Source organism: Schistocerca nitens, chromosome 1 (assembly GCF_023898315.1).
Source record: "Schistocerca nitens isolate TAMUIC-IGC-003100 chromosome 1, iqSchNite1.1, whole genome shotgun sequence".
NCBI classification, from domain to species: domain Eukaryota; kingdom Metazoa; phylum Arthropoda; class Insecta; order Orthoptera; family Acrididae; genus Schistocerca; species Schistocerca nitens.
The window spans coordinates 839,810,676-839,835,994 of record NC_064614.1 but is presented as its reverse complement, the minus strand read 5'-3'; positions in this window follow the sequence as shown (position 1 = coordinate 839,835,994).

Genomic DNA, 25,319 nt, shown 5'->3' with positions numbered 1-25,319 from the left:
GGACACTGGGCCACAACAATCTGGCTATGTCATAGTTGCTTATGTCGGCGAATGTCTCCATTTGTGACACGTATCGTCGCTAGAACGATTCCTCATTCGTTCTCCTTTCCTTTCATGTACTTCTCTTACCGCGTCACATGCCCTCAGCGCCACCAGATAGCATACAATCTCGCGTTGGGCAGTGGTCACAATGTTTTGGTTCACTAGTGTGTGCGTCTGTGTGTGTGTGGGGGGGGGGGACGTGTGCGTGTGTGTCTGTGTGTGTCTGTGTGTGGGTCTGTGTGTGTGTCTGTGTGTGTGACTGTGTGTGTGTCTGTGTGTGTGTCTGTGTGTCTGTGTGTGTCTGTGTGTGTCTGTGTGTGTCTGTGTGTGTGCCTGTGTGTGTCTGTGTGTGTCTATAATAAGAAGTCACATTTGCAGAACTGCAGCTTTTGGGATAATTGCGTTCAAATTTCAAGTTCGTATGAACCAACAAGAGCGACCACTTTCATCATCGTGGCCTACATCATTCTTACAAAAGCACATTATGTTTCATGTTCGAGTAATAATGACTATCGCATTTTATTCTGTTAGTAACATTATTATGTGTTACCACACAAATTAACGAGTATCTGAGACAACACCTACTAATTGAAACACAACAAACTGGATTTAATCCATTTGTTGATCTTCTACTGCTTTTAAATAATTATTTTTTAGCTTATCTTTAATCTGGATCTCTTCACACACTCCGTGTATATGCAGTGTGTGTCAAAAGCTGTCGAAATACTGCTGATACAACATCTGACGTAATTCCATTATCCGTGTGGCAGTGTACAGCCTTCCGAGTATAATGGTAGATCTAAATTTGCTTAACTAACCGAAATCAGTAGTGAAAATCATCATAGTATAGTGCTATAATAAAATCATTGTGAGCCAATCAATTGTTCTGAAGGAACTGACTTGACTCCTTAGAAAGCCATGAGCTCATTCCTTCCCACAAGTAGTTTACTTCTTATAAAAACTCACTAACTCAGAAGATATTCACGATTAAAGTTCGGCCAAACTCAAAATTAATTTTGTCCTCATTATCATTATGCAGGTTAGATTGTGATGTCGGCATTATAGATTTACTGCCCTCATTTTTCTGTCTTTGGCGCATCCATATGTTAGCAATATGTAACAAATGGTTCAAATGGCTCTGAGCACTATGGGACTTAACATCTATGGTCATCAGTCCCCTAGAACTTAGAACTACTTAAACCCAACTAACCTAAGGACATCACACAACACCCAGTAATCACGAGACAGAGAAAATCCCTGACCCCGCCGGAAATCGATCCCGGGAACCCGGGCGCGGGAAGCGAGAACGCTACCGCACGACCACGAGCTGCGGACGCAATATGTAACAGCATCACGAATGTATTTAATAGTGATGACAACGACATATAAATGCGTCAGTTCATTTTAAGTTGACATGGCTTAAAGCCACAAAAATCTGCACTTGATAATGGCCTAAGGCCGAAATTGCAATCGTTAAAAAAAAGTGTTACAGTCACTGGCGTAAATATGACGTCTTTTATAAAGTTCTACATAACTGTGAATCCCAGGTATTAAAAGTTAATTAATAGTGTTATAATTTTGTGAGTTGTGTTGATTTATAGAGGTTTAAATAAAACTCATTCAATGTAGATTTCTCACCTGTATACTAACTGTTAACTAAATTAGAGTTAATTAAATAATCTATACTTATTAATGGTTGAAGTTGCAATTATAATGCAAATGTCTAACCAAAAAGTTATTTAGGAGAACCATTAACCAAAATACAATGTGGGCATATTTTAATTAATGTGTTGTATTCACCAGATGACTGTGATGTTGTCTGAACACGATACATTAACGTACACAGGTTAATAAACAATGACCTAATACTTTAGGATAAATGTTAATATGTTGAGTAAAACGGAAGTATCAGCTCTCATTTCCAAAAAGTCACTACTTAAGTAAGAACAATGTAAGAATCAGAATATTCTTATACATCTGATTAAAGTGGTTGTAAAGCTATAAGAAATGATATGCCATAAATTCACTTGTTCTTCTAATTGATACGGTTCCATTTTAATTACTCGATAATAACTGGAAGCATGATTAACATGTTACTATGAAATAATGTAAAACGGAAGTTTAGGTTGGGTTTTCCACTGCTAAAACAACTATTCTTCCCTTATTTTCCACTCCAATGAGTTTCAAATGAAACTGTACAGTTTATTTGAAGAGGACAACGGAAGGAAGTGCTAATCCACAAGCACATATTTTGAGCTAAGTGCATGTTATATATTCGTTTAAATTCTAGCACAAATTCCTTTAAATAATATGCGCATGGAGCTGCTTGTTACCACAAAGTGGTGAATTCGATAGCAACACAGACAGCATGATCACACTAATAATTATCAAATTGAGGGTTAGAACTTTCTCAAGCTGATCTCTTTGTTTTCATTTCAAATACATCTTTCGTGTTGTGGAAATTCAAATAAAAAACGATCTACCTTCTCGTATCTTGACTTTTAAATGGTGACCTGTAGGAAAACTGTGATTTATTCCAGCGCGTTTATATGTAAGAGGGTGCACGTGACAAAACACCTCTAGAGAAATATGGCAACAATTTAAAGAATTATCTGCACTTTTAGCCCGAGAGGTGAATATTACATGCTGATTTTTGTGGCTTCTAATATTATAAAACATGGCGAATTGGCCTATCAGGCGCTGGATGTGAGTTGAGTTGCTTATTAGTAGACTCCGACCGTCAGGGGATGTATATTTAGAGAATAACAATGTCCATGGTTCCATTTTTCTGATCACATGTTTTGCGTACCAGTCACAGTTCTGTTTACAATTGTCAGTCAATGGTGACACCTCTGATGTATTCTGCCCAGCACACGCCAGCAATTAAAGCACAGCAGATGGATCAAAGGTAAGCCGAATATGTTACAAATGTAGCCAGGGGTCGTTAATTAACCACATATGAAATACAGCAGCTGACATTCATTTTGCTTTCCGTGGCTGCTGTTAAGCGTATTTTATTTTCAGTGCACATTTGCCAACATAGATACACAATCCCTACGTGAGTTCATCAACGTTTTTAAAAAATGGAGTATCGAAAGCTATTCGTCGTAGCGCCTTATACAATACACTATCTTCCACAGCATACGTCTTGCAGTTTCTTACAGTTATTGTCACGTTAACAGTATAAAGCTCTTCAGTCATTTCCAGTGTTTAAAAATAATAATTCGGTTGTTATTTCTACATGATTTGAAGCTCTCCTGCATAGCTTCCTGAACACAAACCGCTACGAAAACTGATACGGCGGAAAAAGGTATAGTGCGAATGCAACGGAAAATTCAGTTTGCTCTGGTCCATATATTTCGGTCGTAGGAAAATTTTGTGACGCATCACATACTACGCAACTAGTAGATCAGAAAAGTAAGCCTAATTTCAAGATATTTCTAAACATAGACTCGTTCCTATAGCACGGTCCGTGTCGTGTAGTGGTATAATAGGATAGTTCATATCACCTATAAAGCCTAATAATATTGCCAGGGACGCATAGGCCCTAAGTGATGTTGGATTAATCTATATTAAATAACCGCTATCTTTTCATTAGTTGTTAGTTCTCTGTTGAGGCTGCAGTAAATTCCAAGGACACAAGTCCATTGGCTGCCATGGGGGCCTACGACGTATCTTTTCCATTTTTGGTTCTATCCTCTAATTTTGCACATGTGTTCATTGGCGCATCTGTGAAATACGTATGTTAAGTGATACTAGGCTGCGCAAACTATTTCATTTCATTGTTGTACTTCGAAACAGTGTATACACAGGTGCGAGGGGTATAAGTGCTGATATTGTGATCCTTGGTGCCTTAATATGTACGCATTTAATACATCTAGAGTCTTCTTGCCAACACGCCACATAAGTTACTACCTGATGTTTTCTGCACGTTCAGATGCACCATTAAGTTTACTTCGCCTGTCAGTATAGACTTACCATTTTGCACCTATGCGTCGGCAGTTCAACACCTGACCTGCTGCGTATCGGAAAATGAGCATTAAAGGCGAACAACAGGGTGAGGGACGAAAAAACTCGAAATTTTGGTTATTATGGAATTCGAATGTATATACATTGAAGAATTATTCCCCAAAATATTATACGTCAATTCCAAAAAGTAACGATTCTGTGACCATTTGAATCAAAGCGTGCACGGCACACCCCGGAGTTAGAAAACCGGTTGCTACAAGTCGTTATCGATGCCGTCACCGCTATTTATAGCTATCTGAGTAAATCTAATATGCTGGTGCGTTATTTGGGAGGTTTCACTGACAATGTGAACGAATGTCTCAATTGTCTCATTTGGAGATACGCTCCAAAAATAACATCCAGCCAAAGCGTAATTGTCAACATCGCTTCAAATTTTTCCGTATGTCTACTGAGTGCAGGCCATAGTGCGTTAATGCAATTGCCAGATGGCCTCAGATAAAGACCGGCGATGAAATGTACCGATTCTGTGAAGATAGAGACGCCAGCGGCGATGCCCTCCGCGACGAAAAGGGCTTTGAGCACGAAAATGGGGGCTTGTTGGGTCCAAGCAGTAGAAAGATGCCATCGACTAGCCGGGGCGAGAGTTATTATGGACCAGACATCGATGATATCCCTTAAGTCTCAAGTTTTGCCCCTTTTTTGTATGATAAATACTTGTCAACCTTTAAACGGGTTTTCTCAAAACCACTTTTTCGGCATGGTTGTCGTCGACCATGCTACCATTTTCATCCAGTTTTAATGATTTTTGGTCTTCCTTGAAGGAAACTCAATTCTCTTCAGTTCATCGTAGCCGATTATTTTATGGTGATATTTGGTATTTTTCGGCAAAGAAGGGGTCCAAAATTGCAATTTTTTTCAATATTTATAATTTCCCCAAATTTATTTTCAAATTGCTATGATGAACTAAAATTACATCTGTAAGGATTAATTTCATGTTTCAGATAACCACAAACCGAGTTACGGCTACAACCGTCGATCTACCTTCTTTCAGAGTTGCCTCTGGAAAATCCCAATTACACAGTGATGATATTAGTATTTTTCAATAAAAAACACCAATAAAAACTTCAATAGATGCTTTATTCATTACAGCAAACCTCATTTGCCAACTACATTCCAGTAGGAAGAAAAAACTTACCTGAATTTGAACAACATTTTCGTCCGTCATCCTGTCGTTCCCTCTTAATAGCTTGTTCTTTCCACATGTACATGTACTTGGAGATACTAACCAACCAAAAAAATTACAACTCCTAAAAGCTGTAATTATGAGTGTGCAAATAAAGTAAATGCTGATGTAATGTCGTTCAGTTCACAGTTCTCAGTCACCAAAAAAAATCTGCAACTATACCGCTAATACCCTGCATATGGTTTTCCGTCCTAAGAGTCGCTAGGCTCGTTTTCTGTGCTGTTACGGCCGATATTTGCAATTTCGCTTTTGCAACGTGTAGCTGGAGTCATGCCAAACAAATTCAGCTCATCAAATGATTCACGAGACATTCTGTGTCGACAGAAAGCCACCATTTATATCCCGCTACAAACAAACAAGAAAATAGAGCAATCCACAATTAGCCAAGTGAAATATTAGTTTTATTGGTATGTATTAACAGAGATGTTAAAACACTAAGAATAACCAGTACTCCACCAGTGACAGCACTACCCTGGCTCTCGCTAACTGTTACCGCCATGCATCAGTGTTGTTCAGAAGCTACCAGAGTATTGGTTACTCTTTGTGTTTTAGTGTCATTGTTAATACAGGTAGCTAAACCGAATATCGCAATGGACTAGTTAGGGAGCGCTCAGTCGAATGGACACATAACACATCGCTTTAAAAACAATTTTGTTTGTAACAGGAAACAAAGCGACTACTTCCGTCGACGGTGGGCGTTGTATGACAGACGTGATAGGCAGTATTTGTTTGGGTTGACTCTAGAAACATATTACAAAAACTAAATTTTAAATATCTTCCTAAACACAAGAGAGAATGCGTCTGACGGCTTTTAGAAGGGACTCGCGATGTATTGCGATTGAGTGTACAGATAATGTACACTCCTGTAAATGGAAAAAAGAACACATTGACACCGGTGTGTCAGACCCACCATACTTGCTCCGGACACTGCGAGAGGGCTGTACAAGCAATGATCACACGCACGGCACAGCGGACACACCAGGAACCGCGGTGTTGGCCGTCGAATGGCGCTAGCTGCGCAGCATTTGTGCACCGCCGCCGTCAGTGTCAGCCAGTTTGCCGTGGCATACGGAGCTCCATCGCAGTCTTTAACACTGGTAGCATACCGTGACAGCGTGGACGTGAACCGTATGTGCAGTTGACGGACTTTGAGCGAGGGCGTATAGTGGGCATGCGGGAGGCCGGGTGGACGTACCGCCGAATTGCTCAACACGTGGGGCGTGAGGTCTCCACAGTACATCGATGTTGTCGCCAGTGGTCGGCGGAAGGTGCACGTGCCCGTCGACCTGGGACCGGACCGCAGCGACGCACGGATGCACGCCAAGACCGTAGGATCCTACGCAGTGCCGTAGGGGACCGCACCGCCACTTCCCAGCAAATTAGGGACACTGTTGCTCCTGGGGTATCGGCGAGGACCATTCGCAACCGTCTCCATGAAGCTGGGCTACGGTCCCGCACACCGTTAGGCCGTCTTCCGCTCACGCCCCAACATCGTGCAGCCCGCCTCCAGTGGTGTCGCGACAGGCGTGAATGGAGGGACGAATGGAGACGTGTCATCTTCAGCGATGAGAGTCGCTTCTGCCTTGGTGCCAATGATGGTCGTATGCGTGTTTGGCGCCGTGCAGGTGAGCGCCACATTCAGGACTGCATACGACCGAGGCACACAGGGCCAACACCCGGCATCATGGTGTGGGGAGCGATCTCCTACACTGGCCGTACACCACTGGTGATCGTCGAGGGGACACTGAATAGTGCACGGTACATCCAAACCGTCATCGAACCCATCGTTCTACCATTCCTAGACCGGCAAGGGAACTTGCTGTTCCAACAGGACAATGCACGTCCGCATGTATCCCGTGCCACCCAACGTGCTCTAGAAGGTGGAAGTCAACTACCCTGGCCAGCAAGATCTCCGGATCTGTCCCCCATTGAGCATGTTTGGGACTGGATGAAGCGTCGTCTCACGCGGTCTGCACGTCCAGCACGAACGCTGGTCCAACTGAGGCGCCAGGTGGAAATGGCATGGCAAGCCGTTCCACTGGACTACATCCAGCATCTCTACGATCGTCTCCATGGGAGAATAGCAGCCTGCATTGCTGCGAAAGGTGGATATACACTGTACTAGTGCCGACATTGTGCATGCTCTGTTGCCTGTGTCTATGTGCCTGTGGTTCTGTCAGTGTGATCATGTGATGTATCTGACCCCAGGAATGTGTCAATAAAGTTTCCCCTTCTTGGGACAATGAATTCACGGTGTTCTTATTTCAATTTCCAGGAGTGTAATATAATCTACATAATATGTAGACACCGAACCACAGTGTTCTTGCAACGAATATGTAAATGTAAAATTGGTTAGAATCTTACACTCCTACCAAAAGTTTTGGTTCGGTAGTAAGTAACCGGTCCAATGATTTGTGAGGCGCTCACTGTACGCGATGCTATTGATTTCACGTCATGTGAACAATTCTGGTACATAACGCGGATTTTCAAAACTCCAATGCAGCATTCATCAGAATGAGCAGTTCTGGATCATCCTCTATGTCACGCACATACTGCGACAACCGGATCCCGAAGTGCCAAATGGTGCAACAGCTTTCTTGCATTTCTTTGCAAGACCTCTCCTAACGCTGATTTTATCCGTAATGGACACCACGTCACAGGTGTTCAGATCAGTATTAAAATATAAGCTCAACCATCTTCCACAGTGAAAAGCATTTAAATTGACACGTTTTATGAGAGAAAGCCCTCAGCATCAGAACTGTTATACAAGAATCTGTAAAAGGGAGATATCTAGAAACATACAAAAACCAAAATATGAAAATTTAGTTGTGACTTCCTCTGTAACGGTGTCTTCCTAAAATGTGCGTTCACGTCATTCGATCAAATAAACTGAAAAGAATCCTTGTATGCAGTTCTGTGTACCGGCAACAGCAACAGCCCTTGCGCGCACTTGTGAAACACCTGAATAACCACCTTGTGTAGCGCGAACGTGCATGAGCAGGGTCAGTGAGGTTCTGAAAGCTACCAGCAGAGATTTGGATCCATGCTGACGAACAGGCCGATCCAGGTAGTCCCACTGATTCTCGACTGGATTAAAATCCGGGGAGATTGGTGGCCAGTGGAGTACGGTAGACTCGTCCTGGTACTCTGCCAACAACACTTGCATCCTGCGAGCTGTGTGAGACACAGCATTGTCCTCCTGGTAGATGCCATCGGGGAAAAGAGAAACACATATCTGAGTGGGTATGGTCACTCAAGGACAGATAACTACTTGTGTTGATCCATTGTGCCTTCCAGAATGACGAGATCACCTTTTTGGGAATGTCACCAAAACATTCCCCAGATCACAACACTGCGATTGTTGCAGGGCTGTACACGGCAACGGCCATCTGTACGATGCAGCATGAAACGCGATTCATCAGATTTGGCCACCTTTCGACACTCAGTGAACGGCCAGTCGCGGTACTGTCGTGCAGTACGGTTGCCTCGGTGCCAGTTGTGGGTAGCGCCATTTTCCTGTGCACTCTGTACTTTAATCGCAGTGGCATGCGAACAGTTTACAAACATAGCCGTTTCGGAAATTCTTCTGTCCCTGGCCCTAAAGCCAATGATCATGCCAGTTTCGACGTCAGATAAATCGCTGCGTTTCCGCTTTATGACTAGGACTGCATTGTTACCTAGTACTCCAGTGACGTTCTATATACTCTCCACTATTGGTGCAGCCACCAACCGTCTGTTAGTGGTTATTTCACACTGACGTCGAACATTGGCGGTGGTCACACTAATGTAAATGGACCATGTACAGTCGTGGACAAAACGAGCGAGACCCCTCGCCTTTTCGTTATGCTGATCCGCACAGCTTTAAAGTCTGCTACACAGCATAACAGACAAGGCGATGAAGTGCTACCAACATACTACGCACAGGCGTGAAATTGACACACTATCGGAACTTTGTCAGACTGTTTCCAATCATGTGTAAGACTATCTTAATGCTGATTAGTGTGTTAAACACAACACGTAAATGTAAGATATAAATGAAAGAAGAAACGCTAATTAATATGAACTGTACTAATAAAAATGAATTTCAGCTTATCGAGACAACACAACTGTTCTAGTAAGACAAAGTACCTCAGATCGTTACGAATTAGAAAAATATTGTGCGGATTCGGCCGATAAACGGTTTGTGTCAACTCTCAGTCCAGTCATAGTGGACTACCGTTGCTGACCCACCAAGAAAGTGTGCAAATTTAGGTATGCGTGAAGATTCATAACGAAATTCAGTTAAAAATCATTCAGTGCCACATGTAAGTCAATTCAATTATTGACAGAATCGGAAAAAGGAAGGCAATAACAAGCATGAAATTCTTCAAGTGTTTCATACTGACATCCACAGGGCGCTAGTACAGAATAAATGTAGATATATAAAGATTTGGGGGCGCGAGAATTTCTTAAAATTGCTTTACTGATAGTCTATCTGCCTCCATCGAGATTAGAACCGAAAACAATCCAAACCTCCCTTGCAGTAGCAAATAACCTTTCACTATGGTAGCAGACAACCCAGGCAAACAGCCCTCTATTATTACCGCAGACATGAATAAACCGGCAATTTCGCAATGAAAATGGCAAAATTATCTACAGTTTCTGTTGCATAGAGCTTTATGGACTCTAAAACATGAATTCTCTCCCTTATGTCACCGCGTATGTGACAATCATTCGGGATGTTTAACGAAATAACAAAATACTGTTTTCAGCGAGTAACGGCAACGGGTTCTACACAACGCTGGTGACTACTTTGAAGGACAGTAACAGTTGCAAACATGAAACTCTTATGTGTCGGTTGTGAATAAATAGTTGCCATTATTTAAGTTCAATCCCTCGTATAGTCTTACATATGATTGAAAACAGTCTGAAAAAGTTCGAATAGTTCGTCAATTTCACGCCTGTGCATAGTATGTTGGTAGTCACCTTGCCTGTTGTACTGTGTAGCAGACTTTAAAGCTATGCGGATCAGCACAACGAAAAGGCTAGGGGTCTCGCTCGTTTTGTCCACGACTGTACCTCCAGAAAGACATAGACGGAAATCCATAAACATGAGTAGCATACTGAGGAAAAATTAAGACTTGTTCACACAGGCTTCATCGACCTGGAATATGCGTTTCTGCATTGTAATGTGGTGCTAGGCGTACGTAGCTCACATGGGAATTCGTATAAGCCATACGTAAAACGAGTGATATGTAATATGTACAAGAATCAAGAGGGAACAATAAAAACAGAAAAACAAACACGAAGTGTTCGGGTTAGAAACTGTGTAAGGCGGGGCTTAAGTCCTTCACCTCTACTATTCAGTATGTGCATTGAGGAAGGAACGATGGCAATAAAATAAAGCTTACGAGTGGAGTTAAAATTCAGGATGAAACAATATAAACGATAACATAAACTGTTGAATGTGCTGTCCTCTACATCGACATCCACAGCTATACTTCACAACTATATGTGAAGCGCCTAGCAGAGGATACATCCCATTGTACCAGTTATGAGGGTTTTTACCCGTTCCATTCACGTATGGAGCGGGCGAGGAATGATTGTTCAAATGCCTCGGTCCGCTCTGTAATTAATCTTCTCCTCACAATCCTCACGACAGTGATTCGGAGGGGGGGGGGGTTGTAGTAAATTCCTAGTGTCATCATTTGAAGTCGATTATCGAAACTTTATAAATAAGCTTTCTCGGGATAGTTTACTTCTATCTTCAAGAGCCTGCCCCTCAGCATCTCAGTGCCTCTATCGCTCGGGTCAAACAAACCTGTGACCGCTCGTGCAACGGTTCTCTGTGAGCCGTAATTTTACTTTCGAAATGTTTTCTTAAACAATTTACTTTATTTACTAGCGATTCACCAAGAACATTAACACATTTAATCACACTAGGTGAGCGTTGAAAGTAGTTGCCAGGAAGTAACTGATGGAAAATAAAACTACCTTTAACAAACGTGAATTTTATTCCTAAAAGCCCTTTCAAAAACAGATTTAAAATTACAATCAGGAGATACCCCTTGTTGTTTTGCGTGGCACTATCACAGCACAGGCCTACATTGATTTTTAAAGCACCTTCTTGCTTCCCACTGTTGAAGAGCAATTCGGGGATGGCGATTGGATCTTTCAACACGATCGAGTATCTGTTCATAATGCACGGCCTACGGTGGAGTGGCTACACGACAATAACATCCCTGTAATGAACGGGCCTGCAACGATTCGGGACCTGAATCCTATAGAACACGTTTGGGATGTTTTGGAACGCCGATTTCGTGCCATCGATACCTCTCCTCCGTGCAGCACTCCGTGAAGAATGGGTTGCCATTTCCCAAGAAACCTTCTAGCACCTGATTGAACGTATGCCAGCGAGAGTGGAAGTTGTCATCAAGGCTAAGGGTCGGCCAACACCATGTTGAATTCCAGCATTACGGATGGAGGGCACCACGAACTTCAAGTCATAGTCAGCCAGGTGCAGGATACTTTTGATTACGTTGTGTAGTGTGAAAGAGGGCACTAGTACTAAAGTTGTATAAAGCACAAATGGTGGTTATAGCTGGTGCTAAATTATATTTCTCGCGAACCAGTGTACGAAAATACGCAATGCGCTACGACACACGCACAAGTTTTGATACAATGAGGACCATAAACACATTTAACTATTACGTCAAGCTTTGGTTTTAAGTTTCCGAGGTGATTTTATCCGTAACACATGATTCTAGACGGCACACAAAGGAAATATCAGAAATGGTCTTACATATGTAGATACAAGTAAACTAGAGAATGCGGCTATCCTTCGCACTTGCTAAATAGGTGTGGGAATTGTATATACGACCAAATCTGCTTCACCCGTCCTCTCTCTGTCCATCCACCTTGCCTCCTCTCACTGTCCTCTTCCTCCCCTCATTCCAGTTTCATCCCCTTCTCCCACTCTCCCTCCATCTCCTCATCATGCCCTCTCTATCCATCTTCTCCTTTCCCTCCCTCATTCAACTTTGGCCTTCTTTGTTACTACTGCAAAGGAAACCTTGACTGGGAAATGACGCTTAATATGAATGGGTAAATCGCGTGGGACCGTTAAAATAACGGAGAGAACAGAGGCTTCTCTAGCTGCTGGTTCTTGATGGACAGTATCTTCAGTCACAGTTTTTCTCATAGTTTTAATCTATTCTCGGAATTTCCTTGGATATGCAAAGGATGTACGCGAATAATGAGCGATATAAAATAGTCGCTTAGCGTTTGAGACATCCAAAGTATGTACAAATTCCAGAAATGCACTCCCAATAGACCCGTTTCACTATCCCCTGGCCTCTCCGGTCAGAATATTGCAGGATGATTATTGCATATGGCAACGGCTGTACGGGAAAATTAGTCTATACAATATTACACTAAAGTGGTAGTAGTAGTAGTATTGTATTGTATTGAACTGGGGACCTAGAAACGACGGAGAGGCTTCGTCACACTGTAGCCCATAGTGGTTCACAACCCCACAACTGGCCACAGCAGTCCACTCACAACACCGCCTCCCCACACCGAACCCAGGGTTATTGTGCAGTTCTTCCGCAAGTTGACACCCCCCGGGAACGTCTCACACCAGACGTGTGGTAGAGTAATTATGGTGTACGCTTACGTGGAGGCATTGTTTGAGTAGCAATCGCCGGCATAGTGTAACTGAGGCAGAATAAGGAGAAGCAGCACACATTCACCGAGACGGTTGGAAAACCACCCCAAAAACCATCCACAGACTGGCCGGCACACCGGACCTCGACACTAATCCGCAAGCCTTCCCGCCCGGAAAGCAGTGCGCTAGATCACACGGCGGGCAGTAGTGGTACTCGTAGTAGTAGTAGAAGTAGTAGGCCACGCACATCTGATGAAATTGCCGAGCGTATGCGTTCACATTGAGCCCCTCGGTATTCCACAAGACAGGCAGGCTGGGAACTTCAACTTCCACAAAGAACGATGCCCTCATATGAAGCCTTACAAGTGGCAGTTACTGTAACAATTGCGTCCAGGTGACCATAACAGAAGGTACGAATTTTGCATTTCATTCCTTCGGGATATGACAAGGGACACTTTTGCTAAACGACTTACGGCTGAATCAACGTTTCATCTGTCTGTTATAGCAAACCGCCGTAATCCGCCGTCTCATCGGAACCGAATGCGTTCCGTGCAGTTACTCTTCACAATGTTTTTGGACCTTCCTTATTCGCAAAGGAAACTGTGGCAGGAATGTTATACCTGGAGACGCTGCAAAATTGGTCGTTTCCTCAAATTAATGAAGATACCAATGATTTCATTTTCGTGCATAATGGCGCCCTGCCTCGCTTGCAAAAGTGGATCAAATGGCTCTGAGCACTATGGGACTTAACGCCTGAGGTCATCAGTCTCCTAGAACTTAGAACTACTAAAACCTAACTAACCTAAGGACATCACACCCATCCATGTCCGAGGCAGGATTCGAACCTGCGACCGTAGCGGTCGCGAGGCTCCAGACTATAGGGCTAGAACCGCTTGGCCACTCCGGCCGGCCATCGCTTGCACACTGGGGTTCGGCGTTATCTTAACAAAACCATCTCACAACGCTGGATTGGTAGAGGTCGACAAGAAGATCTTGTTCTTTGCTTTGGGCATCCCATGTCAGCCGGCCGGTGTGGCCGTGTGGTTCTAGGCGCTTCAGTTCGGAACCGCGTGACCGCTACGGTCGCAGGTTCGAATCCAGCCTCGGGCATGGATGTGTGTGATGTCCTTAGGTTAGTTAGGTTTAAGTAGTTCTAAGTTCTAGGGGACTGATGACCTCAGATGTTGAGTCCCATAGTGCTCAGAGCCACTTGAACCATTTGAACCTCCCATGTCATCATCCCAACACCCTGCGACTTTTTCCTGTGGGGGCACGTAGAAGACTGAGTCTCCGTCCCGTCAAATATGGCAGCTGTTCTTTAAGATCTGACAAATCTAGTTGTTGTAGCTGTGGATTCAGTAAATAGGGACATATTGATTGTTGTGTGAAGCGAAATGGAGTATCGTGTCGATGTTTCTCAAGCAACATATGGTGCTCATGTTGAATGTATAGTGTTTGTGCCAACATAAAACTCTGAATCTTCCTCTATCTTTCAGTTTGTCTGTAATAAACAACTGAAATCTTTTCTTTCTTATTCAATTATCCTGTAAATGTGGAAGAAATAAATAGCCTGCTTTTGAGTCCCATGTATACGAGTATGTTGGAGAAATGATTTTTCTGATGTTTCAAATGCCCTGATATGTAGGTTAAAAGTGACTGAGAGAATGACCGCATTACCATAGCACCGCATTTTCTGTCGCGCAATCGGGTTTAACCGAAGCTCTGTATGTTCCTTTTTTATTGTTTTTAACCAGTGTGTGTCCGTCAGATTGGTAGTAGTGGTAGTAGGTTATCTTGTAACAGTTTGAAGCATAACGGTGAAAAAGTTATCGAGATTTTTTCAAACAACGTTACCCTTATATATAGCCTATGTCTGTCTGAAACTTTATTAGAATATCGTCCAAAAATAGGAAATAAATCGGTCACGAACTTCTCGAGATTATTACTAACAACGATCCCCCTTTACGCATTGCACACATTTCCAAACAAATGTACCCAGCCAAATAACAGTTCTGATGCTTCACCGGAACGTATTTGTATACTGCAAGTAGAAGAGTTGACGACAGCCACCTGCCGCGGCAGATACGTCCCGTGACCCCAGCATCGAAGCTGTAGCAGCCGCTGGCCTACTGCACAGGCCCTGGACGCTCACATGTGAAGCGGTAACGGTCAACACATGTGGCAGTGATTGAGTCGTGAATAACCTGAGCTACGTCGTCGTACAGAAGCTGCTATTATGTTTCCACTCCCAACACAAACCCAGAACATGACAGAAGCGTCGAGAAAAAGACCATGCTTAAGAATAACTACGCAGTCTACTACAAACTGTATATTAAAAAAATAATACCACGTATTTAGGTATCCTCCGCACAATGCATTCTGCATGTAATGACTACTACACTATAATCTCTCTTTCCTCTCACAGGATAAAACAAGTTTCGATTATAATTATGCTCTTTGAGATATCACTACCGACACATCTGTATAAATGGTAACTTCGATGTCTGTAAGAAATGTTTGTTATACTTGTCATGTAATTTGAGAGTTGATCATACATGGTTTTAGATAAAGGCCTTAGCTTTATTTTTTTTCACTGTATTGTAACAAAATATATGCAGTTTGTAAAAGCAGCACATTCAGGGACTCAGAGTTAATCTCTGCACTGTGTGAAAGTTCAACGTATTATGAACCTTTTCTTTACAACGACATGCCACATCAATCACCCTGATTGTAGATTACTTCACAGACATTTGCTGGAAATGACATGGTAGTACATTTTGTGAGTGGTCTGAATCGTCACTGGATTTATTACGGACAAGTATACTGCATCCATTGAGTCTGCTTTTATCCGCCCCATAAACAATCACGGTACAAGTCTTTCACTTGATGAGTTATTAGAAAGTTATATGCGCTAAAAGACACTCCGACTTGTGCTACGTAGAGTACTGTGTAAATTCGTGTCGATAGCTTGTATTCAACAACGATGAAAAGACACTGCTTCGACACATATTTGCTACGACCAAAAGACAATCCAATCACAGTCTCACGAGATTTTGTGCAGAATAAATACTAAAATAATAAACGCCATGAATGTTATTTTTTTCCGCAATTTATGACTTCGTAACTAGTCCACACGAATGTCATGGACAATTTTCGTTAACTTGTCTACACTTCTCTCAAACGAAACGTAACACATATTCTGTGTGCACCTGAGCACCAATGTAAGCAACATTTGTACACTACTGGCCATTAAAATTGCTACACCACGAAGATGACGTGCTACAGACGCGAAATTTAACCGACAGGAAGAATATGCTGTGATATGCAAATGATTAGCTTTTCAGAGCATTCACACAAGGTTGGCGCCAGTGGCGACACCTACAACGTGCTGACATGAGGAACGTTTCCAACCGATTTCTCTTACACAAACAGCATTTGACCGGCGTTGCCTGGAGAAATATTATTGTGATGCCTCATGTAAGGAGCAGAAATGCGTACCATTATGTTTCCGACTTTGATAACGGTCGGATTGTAGCCTATTGCGATTGCCGTTTATCGTATCGCAACATTGTTGCTCGCGTTGGCCGAGATCCAATGACTGTTAGCAGAATAGGGAATCGTTGGGTTCAGGAGGGTAACGCGGAACGCCGTGCTGGATCCCAACGGCCTCGTATCACTAGCAGTCGAGATCACAGGCATCCTATCCGCATGGCTGTAACGGATCATGCAGCCACGTCTCGATACCTGAGTCAACAGATGGGGACGTTTGCAATACAAAAACCATTTGCACGAACAGTTCGACGACGTTTGCAGCAGCATGGACTATCAGCTCGGAGATCATGGCTGCGGTTACCCTTGACGCTGCATCACAGACAGGAGCGCTTTGATGGTGTACTCAACGACGAACCTGGTTGCACGAATGTCAAAACGTCATTTTTTCGGATGAATCCAGGTTGTGTTTACAGCATCATGATGGTCGCATCCGTGTTTGGCGATTTCGCGGTGAATGCACATTGAAAGCGTGTATTCGTCATCGCCATACTGGCGTATCACCCGGCCTGATGGTATAGGGTGCCATTGGTTACACGTCTCGGTCACCTCTTGTTCGCATTGACGGCACTTTGAACAGTGGACGTTACATTTCAGATGTGTTACGACCCGTGGCTATACCCTTCATTCGACCCCTGCGAAACCCTACCTTTCAACAGGATAATGCACGACGGCATGTTGCAGGTCCTGTACAGGCCTTTCTGCATACAGAAAATGTTCGACTACTACCCTGGACAGCACATTATCCAGATCTCTCACCAACTGAAAACGTCTGGTCAATGGTGGCCGAGCAACTGGCTCGTCACAATACGCCAGTCACTACTCTTGATGAACTGTGGTATCGTGTAGAAGCTGCATGGGCAGCTGTACCCGTACACGCCATCCACGCTCTGATTGACTCAACGCCCAGGCGTATCAAGGTCGTTATTACCGCCAGAGGTGGTTGTTCTGGATACTGATTTCTCAGGATCTATGCACCCAAATTTCGTGAAAATGTAATCACATGTCAATTCTAGTATAATATATTTGTCCAATGAATAGCCGTTTATCATCCGCATTTCTCCTTGGTGTAGCAATTTTAATGGCCAGTAGTGTAACTTTACCTGGAGTGCACCTGGACGTCAAATGTTCAAAGCTTTTTGCAAATTATATAATCTAATATTGGTCCGTCCCGGGTAGCTGAGTGGTCTACGCGACAGAAGGTCAATCCAGGGTTCGATTCCCGGCTGGGTTGGAGATTTTCAGCACTCTGTGACTGCATGTGGTGTTGTCCTAATCATCATCATTTCATCCCCGTCGACGCGCAAGTCACCGAAGTGGCGTCATATCGAAAGACATTTACATTTTATCTAATCTTTTATGTTTCTCAGTGATATATTGTACTGCTTCTTAGCCTACTACTAGTTTTTTGTAATACGGTATAGACGAATTTTTCAGTAAAACCTTTGCCATATGCAATAATCATCCTGCAAAATTCTGACCTGAGACACCGTGGAATAGTGAAACATGTCTATTGGGGGTGCATTTCTGGAATTTGTACATACTTTGGATGTCTCAAATGCTAAGCGACGATTTTGTATCGATTATTAGGCGCGCGCAGTCTTTGGTCTGAGTAACTGTGTCACTGGAAGACGTGTTTGTTTCTTCATCGCTGCTTGGAAGCGAGGTGCGCGAGAGTTTAACTAAAATGATTTGCGTTTGAGTATTGTGAAGCAGAGTAGAAAGATTTAATCAGTGACTTAGAATGAAATGAGATGTAAGGATATTAATAAAGGGCATGAAGAGGAATGAAGGTAATATTTTTATTTAGTGGCACTGCAGTCGTTCGTAGTTAGGGTCCATCGTTGAATGAGACGTCCATATCAGAGATTTTTTGATTTTTCATTAAAGATCGTGTAATTTACTCTGTAAGGTATTTTTATATTTATCAATTATTTGTCTGACATCCGTGAGAGTAAGAGTTTGATATCAAAGTTTCCCTTTCTCAACGTTAATAAATGTTGCAACATGAATTTCGTACAAGCAATGATATACTAGATAATTTAAAATAAGTTTGTGAAACAAACATTTCACCTATGAGCCTTGTTCACATCCTCGATCCAAGTCAATTTTATCTATTTTATTTAAGAGGTGTCTCACTCAGAGATGGATATAAAAAAGGTTACTTGTTGTCTGGAGGATTTCTCTAATCTCTCAGCATCTGTAGTTAAAAATTTGCAGCTGGTGCTCAGAGAGCAGGAAGCACCACATTTCCAAGCAATTACATTATGGGGTAAGATATTTTCATTTTAGGATCTGTTTGCTACGAAAATTATCATTGTACAGGGACCGTTTCTTGGACAGCCTTATTAGGCAAATCATCAACGCACAGGGACCATTTTGTTTAATTAAAAAGATTAATAGTAAAGTTCACGATTTAATAAGTTTGCACATTTTTAGAAATTTTATAAAACTGGGACAAATTCATTTTCTATTCGCGCAGGCAGATATAGTTCATTTCTCTCGCAGTTGCAAATGCACAAAGTCACCCAAAGCTAAACAACAGCGAAGTTACAATCAGGCAACCAACCAAGTACGAGTTCAAAAACAAATGAAACAAAAAATTTAGTAAAGGAAACTTTCTGTTGTTATTCAATAGCCAACAACTATTTTTCCTTCACGCCGCAAGTACAGCTACAAACAATAGTGATAGTATAAACGAACTTAACCATTACAAATTGATATCAACCAAGTACGAGTTCAAAAACAAATCAAACAAAAAATTTAGTAAAGGAAACTTTCTGTTGTTATTCAATAGCCAACAACTATTTTTCCTTCTCGCCGCAAGTACAGCTACAAACAATAGTGATAGTATAAACGAACTTAAGCATTACAAATTGATATCACTTCCTTCTAAAGAAAAAGAACGATATCACGGTTCCACCGCAGCTGTATATTATCTGAATGAGGTAATTTCTTCGCCATTGTTGACTAATTTCAAACTAACAGGCTGCATATTATTTGAATGAGGTTATGTATTCGCCATTGTTGACTAATTTCAAATTTCAAGCTGGATGTACATGTCATCATACATATGCGAAAACAAGAGTGATTGTCTGTGTGACAGTCTGTGTGACATTTCTTTTCATAGGAGGACCCATTTCGTTGTCAATAGTGGCATCTTTAAAGTACATCTTGGTTCATCATTGGCTTACATTTCAGTTAAGATAATGCCCGCTCGTGCACAGCGAGACTTTCTAATGCTTGTCTTCATACTTTCCAAATGGTGCTTTGGCCAGCAAGGTCGCCGAATCACTTCTCAACTGAGACCGTTTGGTGCATTAAGGACAGGGCCCTGCAAACAGCTCGGGATTTTGACGATCTCAAGCGACAATTGGACAGAATTTGGTACGATCTCTGCGGGACATCTAACAAGTCTACCAATGAATACCAAGCCGAATAACTGCTTGAATAGGGGTCAGAGGTAGATCAATTCATTATTAAGCTACTCAGTTTGTGAAACGCTTTCTCTCGAACAAACCCTGCAATTTTTCTGAAATTGGAAACATCTGTTTGTCTGCACATATATATCACGTCTGCAGATTCCCTTCCTACTCGGATAATTACTTCGTGGCGACTCTTTTTCTCTTAGGTGGTACCTTCATGATCCTAAACACAATGACCAGCGCTCACAGCGATAATGAATACCGCTTTGTGGTGTTGCGGGTACGTGACGTGGTAAGAAAAGTAAACTGGTGTACAAAACTATGAACGAAAATAGCTTCCACGTGATTTATCACTGCCAAGTAACCAGGCTCGATGAAACTGGACGATACATACAACGAACTACTGCAGCAACATGACATAACTGGAAGAAATACGCAAAGAGACGAACAGAAATGATGTTATCATTCACAGGCAATAATTACTCTGAAGTTACTGTGATTCTTGACGATCCCCTGTACATTACAAAAGACATACCGTGGTTCTCAATAGCGTGTGCGAGCACCATGGACAGCAATGCTTGCTCTGAAATGCAGTCCCATGCTAACCACGAGGTGGTTAAGAAATTATTGTGGCAGGGCGCTCCACTTCTCCGTAGTTAACAAATACTGAGTAGTCGTTGGTGCACGTAAGTATGCTGCAATGTGTCTCCCCAGAGCATCTCACCCTGATCGATGGAAATTAAATCGAGGCAACTGGCAGACCAATCCATTCCGCAAATATCCTCTCGTTCCAAGAGCTCATCCACCTGTGCAGCCGCATACGGACGTGCATCGTCATTGTAAAATGAAGTCATGGTAAGGTACACCCCTGAAAACATGCACATGGCGAAGGAACACAGTCTCACAATAACACTGACTGGTGATTGGATGGAGTCCAAAGATTTAAAGTTCAGTGCGACCAAGCTACATTATGCTTCCCCACACCATAACACCCTGTTCACCAAAACAATCACATTCGACATTGCTGGACGTAGCGTTATATGGCAGGAGGTATGAGCATGTAATGCACCCAGGATCATTGTCGAATATTCGCATTACGATGATGATGATGAACTATTACAACTGTCTACAACAATGCATTATAAGCTGACGCTACACATCAGTTGGCACACATGGTCCCTGCACTATCTCGCTGTAGCCATGTCTTTCAGTATCACGATGATGGGAGTGACGAAACTCATAATTAGATGAGGTCTCCGAAATTGTGGCAGAAGTTTTCCATCTGCTTCGCGTCCAAAACTTCTTAAATACATTTGCTACTCCACAATGATTTCATTACGGCGCCATCGGCCATTGGCCGCCAAGACATTCCTTAGAGTTGTACTACTCCCTTTTTTCCCCTGGAGATAACTTTAGCCAACATCTTATAGAACGACCAATGACTAGATAACATGGACTTCGTGCAGAAGTTAAAGATCAGAACCACCAAAGAATCCTTAAGTCTCTCATACAAAGCCGATTTAAACGCAAATAGCAGGGTGATGGCAGCTCTATCCAAATTTTGATATCAAACTGACAAGTTAAACCTCCAGATGGTGTCATGTGTTTTCCTTTGTGGGCATGAGGATGCCTGTCTCTTCCCTCCCACCTCTCCCCTCCCACTTACTCTATTGGCAGGAATTTCGAATTTTGGTGGAATTTCGATTTTTGACAGTAATTTATAATTTTTACAGGAATTTCTTTGTTTCAGGGCTGTGGTGATGTTCCACCTCACCTCCCCCCCCCCCCCCCCCCCTGGGAATTTGTGGGAATTTAAAAATGGCAGTGTCCTTTCTGAGAGTCTAACCCTTCTTCATCTGGATGGAAAACTCAAGTGCAGCCCCCAACACGTGTAAACTGCCCAGATGCAGCACAGGAAGGTTAGTTAGTGCAATTTATTTATTTTGGTTGGGAAACTGAAATAAAGATCGGTCCTAATTACGTAATTAATCACAATGATCGGTCCTAATTACACAACTACATGCACAGCACTACACAAGGACTGCCTAAAATCGCAATTCAGCTCAAAAACTGACGTTGCTATACAACTACTGCTATCCTACTGGGAAAAAATTTCACAATACCATTAGAAACCACTGGCAGATTCACTCAACTCTACACTTCACCTACAAGCTAGTGGGGAAAATGCTGGAGTGGGAGGTACTAGCTTTATTTCTTTTGTGACTGAGACAACTGACAAGATGCTGGTTTTGGACAGAGAGGTATTTAATAAGTATCTTACCTATAAACATACAGCTGATGACTATATCTATTGCTGTTTGACATCAGAGTTCGCTATAGGCTCCTGCTCAACAATGATTCTGCAGCCTAGGTAATCTAAGCCAATACATGTAATGGCAATTACTGGAAAATGCACCACAACTCTAATTATACAACGAAATTAATGTGAATAAAAAAACACTCGTAACCAACAGGTCATAATGCAACAAATGTACTAAAGAAAATCGTCATCCCAAAACACAGAAGAGTGGGTAGTAGTTGACCACACATTCTCCTCGCTGCGCGATCACAAACTGCTGAAATTAGAGTGCCTCCTACCTCCCATCATCCCTCCCCCTCCCTGGGTCCCTCCCTCCACCTACAGTGGGGACACAGTCCTTTTAAAATTATCAACTGCTATAGAGCACCTAGCAGTTTTGCTGCAGCCTAACGCCCTTCCACTTGCAGATGAGTGGCACCCAGCATGCATTGAGATGATAATACTTCAAGAACACAAAATTTAACCCAACTAAAGAATTTGAGATAGATGGAGGGCCACCCCAACGGCAACTTGTTTCTTTATCTAAACTTTAGTGGCACAGCCCTACCCAACATGCCATGCCCTGGTCGGGCACAGCTGCCTAGGGCGACCTCACAGCACCCTCTCACAAATGCATGCTGTTTGAGGGGGAAAACAATACATTGCAACAGTTGTATTTAATGTCACTGCATCTCCTGTAAACGAACATCTATTAAAAACAAAAACACAATCGTGAAGATTATAAACGTCCTAATTTTCACAAAATAGCCACAGACCATTATCTTTTAGATTTATGAGAAAAATAGTTATAATTTTTACGTCCAAGTGCAGGATACAATTTTCATTACATTATATTTCGACATCCAATGAAGTGCAGCACCACTGATTACAGATGACCAAATTCAGACATCGGGCTGTACATGTCTAACCTGTGTAAAATTGCAAAAAACTTCCGCTGTTTTACTGCGAAAATTATCAATCATAATAGAATTCCCTTGTTATTTCAAAAACATCATCTAAATAAAGGATAAGCGAGAATTTCAATACCAAAGAAAAAAAATCCATGTTAAGCTATTTCTTTCAGCATGATATACAAATTACACAACAGCATATATCGTGTTCAATTTTCAGTACCTGCAAATAATCTGCTATGCACATGTGTATTACAAACATGTCAGACATGTGAAATAACATTAGAGAGCCAGCTGGGATGGCCGAGCGGTTCTAGGTGCTACAGTCTGGAACCGCGCGACCGCTATGGTCGCAGGTTGGAATCCTGCCTCGGGCATGGATGTGTGTGATGTCCTTAGGTTAGTTAGGTTTAAGTAATTTTAAGTTCTAGGGGTAGATGACCTCAGCAGTTAAGTCCCATAGTGCTCAGAGCCATTAGAACCATTTGAACATTAGAGAATACGACCTTTCATGCCATTTAGTCACATGTTAGAAACACACAATCATTTTACATTCGACAAGAAGAAGCATTAATTCATGAGAACATTGCTCTTTTGTATGCTATTTTAGGTTTCATTTTACTAATGTGATGCTATATCACACTAGAATTTATGAAAAAAATCGTGAGAGCCTGTCTTGTAATAGAACCTCCTACAAAATTTTACTGGGTCTTTCTTGATGTTTTTGATCCATAACTCACTTCTACCAGGGTATCTGAAGTTTCTGTCATTCAGTGGTTTCTTATATTCTAGCTTTGTGAGCAGTTTCATCATTACAGCCTGTTTCACATAATTTATGCACATGTCGGGAAAAAAAACACTAACATTCATAGGTTCTGCAACGAGCTATAATTCACGTGACGTCTACTTTACAATTAATGGTTATGTAATATGAAATAACACAAGAGTTGCGGTAGCACCTAATTTTAAACATGCGATCATGATGATGATGATAATAATAAAACCAGCCACGATTCCATGAGAACAGATACAGCAAATTTGTATTAGTTCCATGAGCAAAATTGGGGTAGGTTTGAGAGAATTCTCTGCATCCAAATTTTAAGCAGTTATACCACCGTTTATAACAGAGCAGATATCCAGTTTTCCACCAAAGCTCCCTCCATCTCAACCAAATGGTATTGTTATGTGGGACACAACAGTGTACCATTGGACGAATGAGTTGGGAAAGACACTGTTGATGTGTGACAATCTACTGTAATATGCACCACAGTTGAAAGCATGATCAATTTTAGCAAGTTTTTGAGCTGTCCTGCAGTTTCAGTGCCAGGCAATGACACGGCAGATAGATTCCCAATTTCTGTATCGTCGCTAAATCACACCTGCACTACTTTGCACGTACAGTATACTTTACTGCAAATACAGAGAGATGACCGTGCTGTACATCCATATGCTATGTACACCAAGTATACCAGGCAGCATAATATACCCATGCAATCAGGTTATCTACATATTTTCAATGTGTGGATCAAAGTGCAGAGTTTATCATTACAGCTGACCATTGTTCCCTGTGTAGATGGGTGTCACAGAAAATCCTCGCATTCATAGGATAAGGCCGAAAATTGACAGATCCCTCCCACATTGTCCTTGACCAGTCCTCCCTGAAACACCAATCTTACCCACAACGCGGAGCCAAAAGCACAAGATCGCCTATATGTGTGCATGTCGAGGAGGATGGCACCTCTTATTGGTACATAGTAGACGTGACAGGGTTGCAGTGATGTAACAGACAGTTAAGAAGGAATATGTGATTTATACATTATGGAGCTCCAGACAGATAGAGTTTGAAACATTTCACATAAATAAACCGTCTGGAATCAGTAACAGGAAGGTACTGGCGTGAGAGAAATGATAAACACACACTCCTTTGGGTATATGGTTCTGCACCTAAAAATGATATATTGTTAAAGCCATATGGTATCCCAAGCATTAATCATGTGGAATGCAACATACTCTTAAGACAGGATATGTTTGTCCAACATCAGATCTACCACCATCTTGCAAGTTTTCTAGCCCAATCACTACAATGATAAACTTTAAAATGACAAAACTAGTTCTTTCTACACTATTCTGGTGCCCTAGGGGGGCATCCTTAGTGTATATCCACCACTCGAGCTGCTTATAAACCGACTGGAACGAAGTCAGGAAACTGCCGTTCTGTGTCTTAGGAAATTAATGG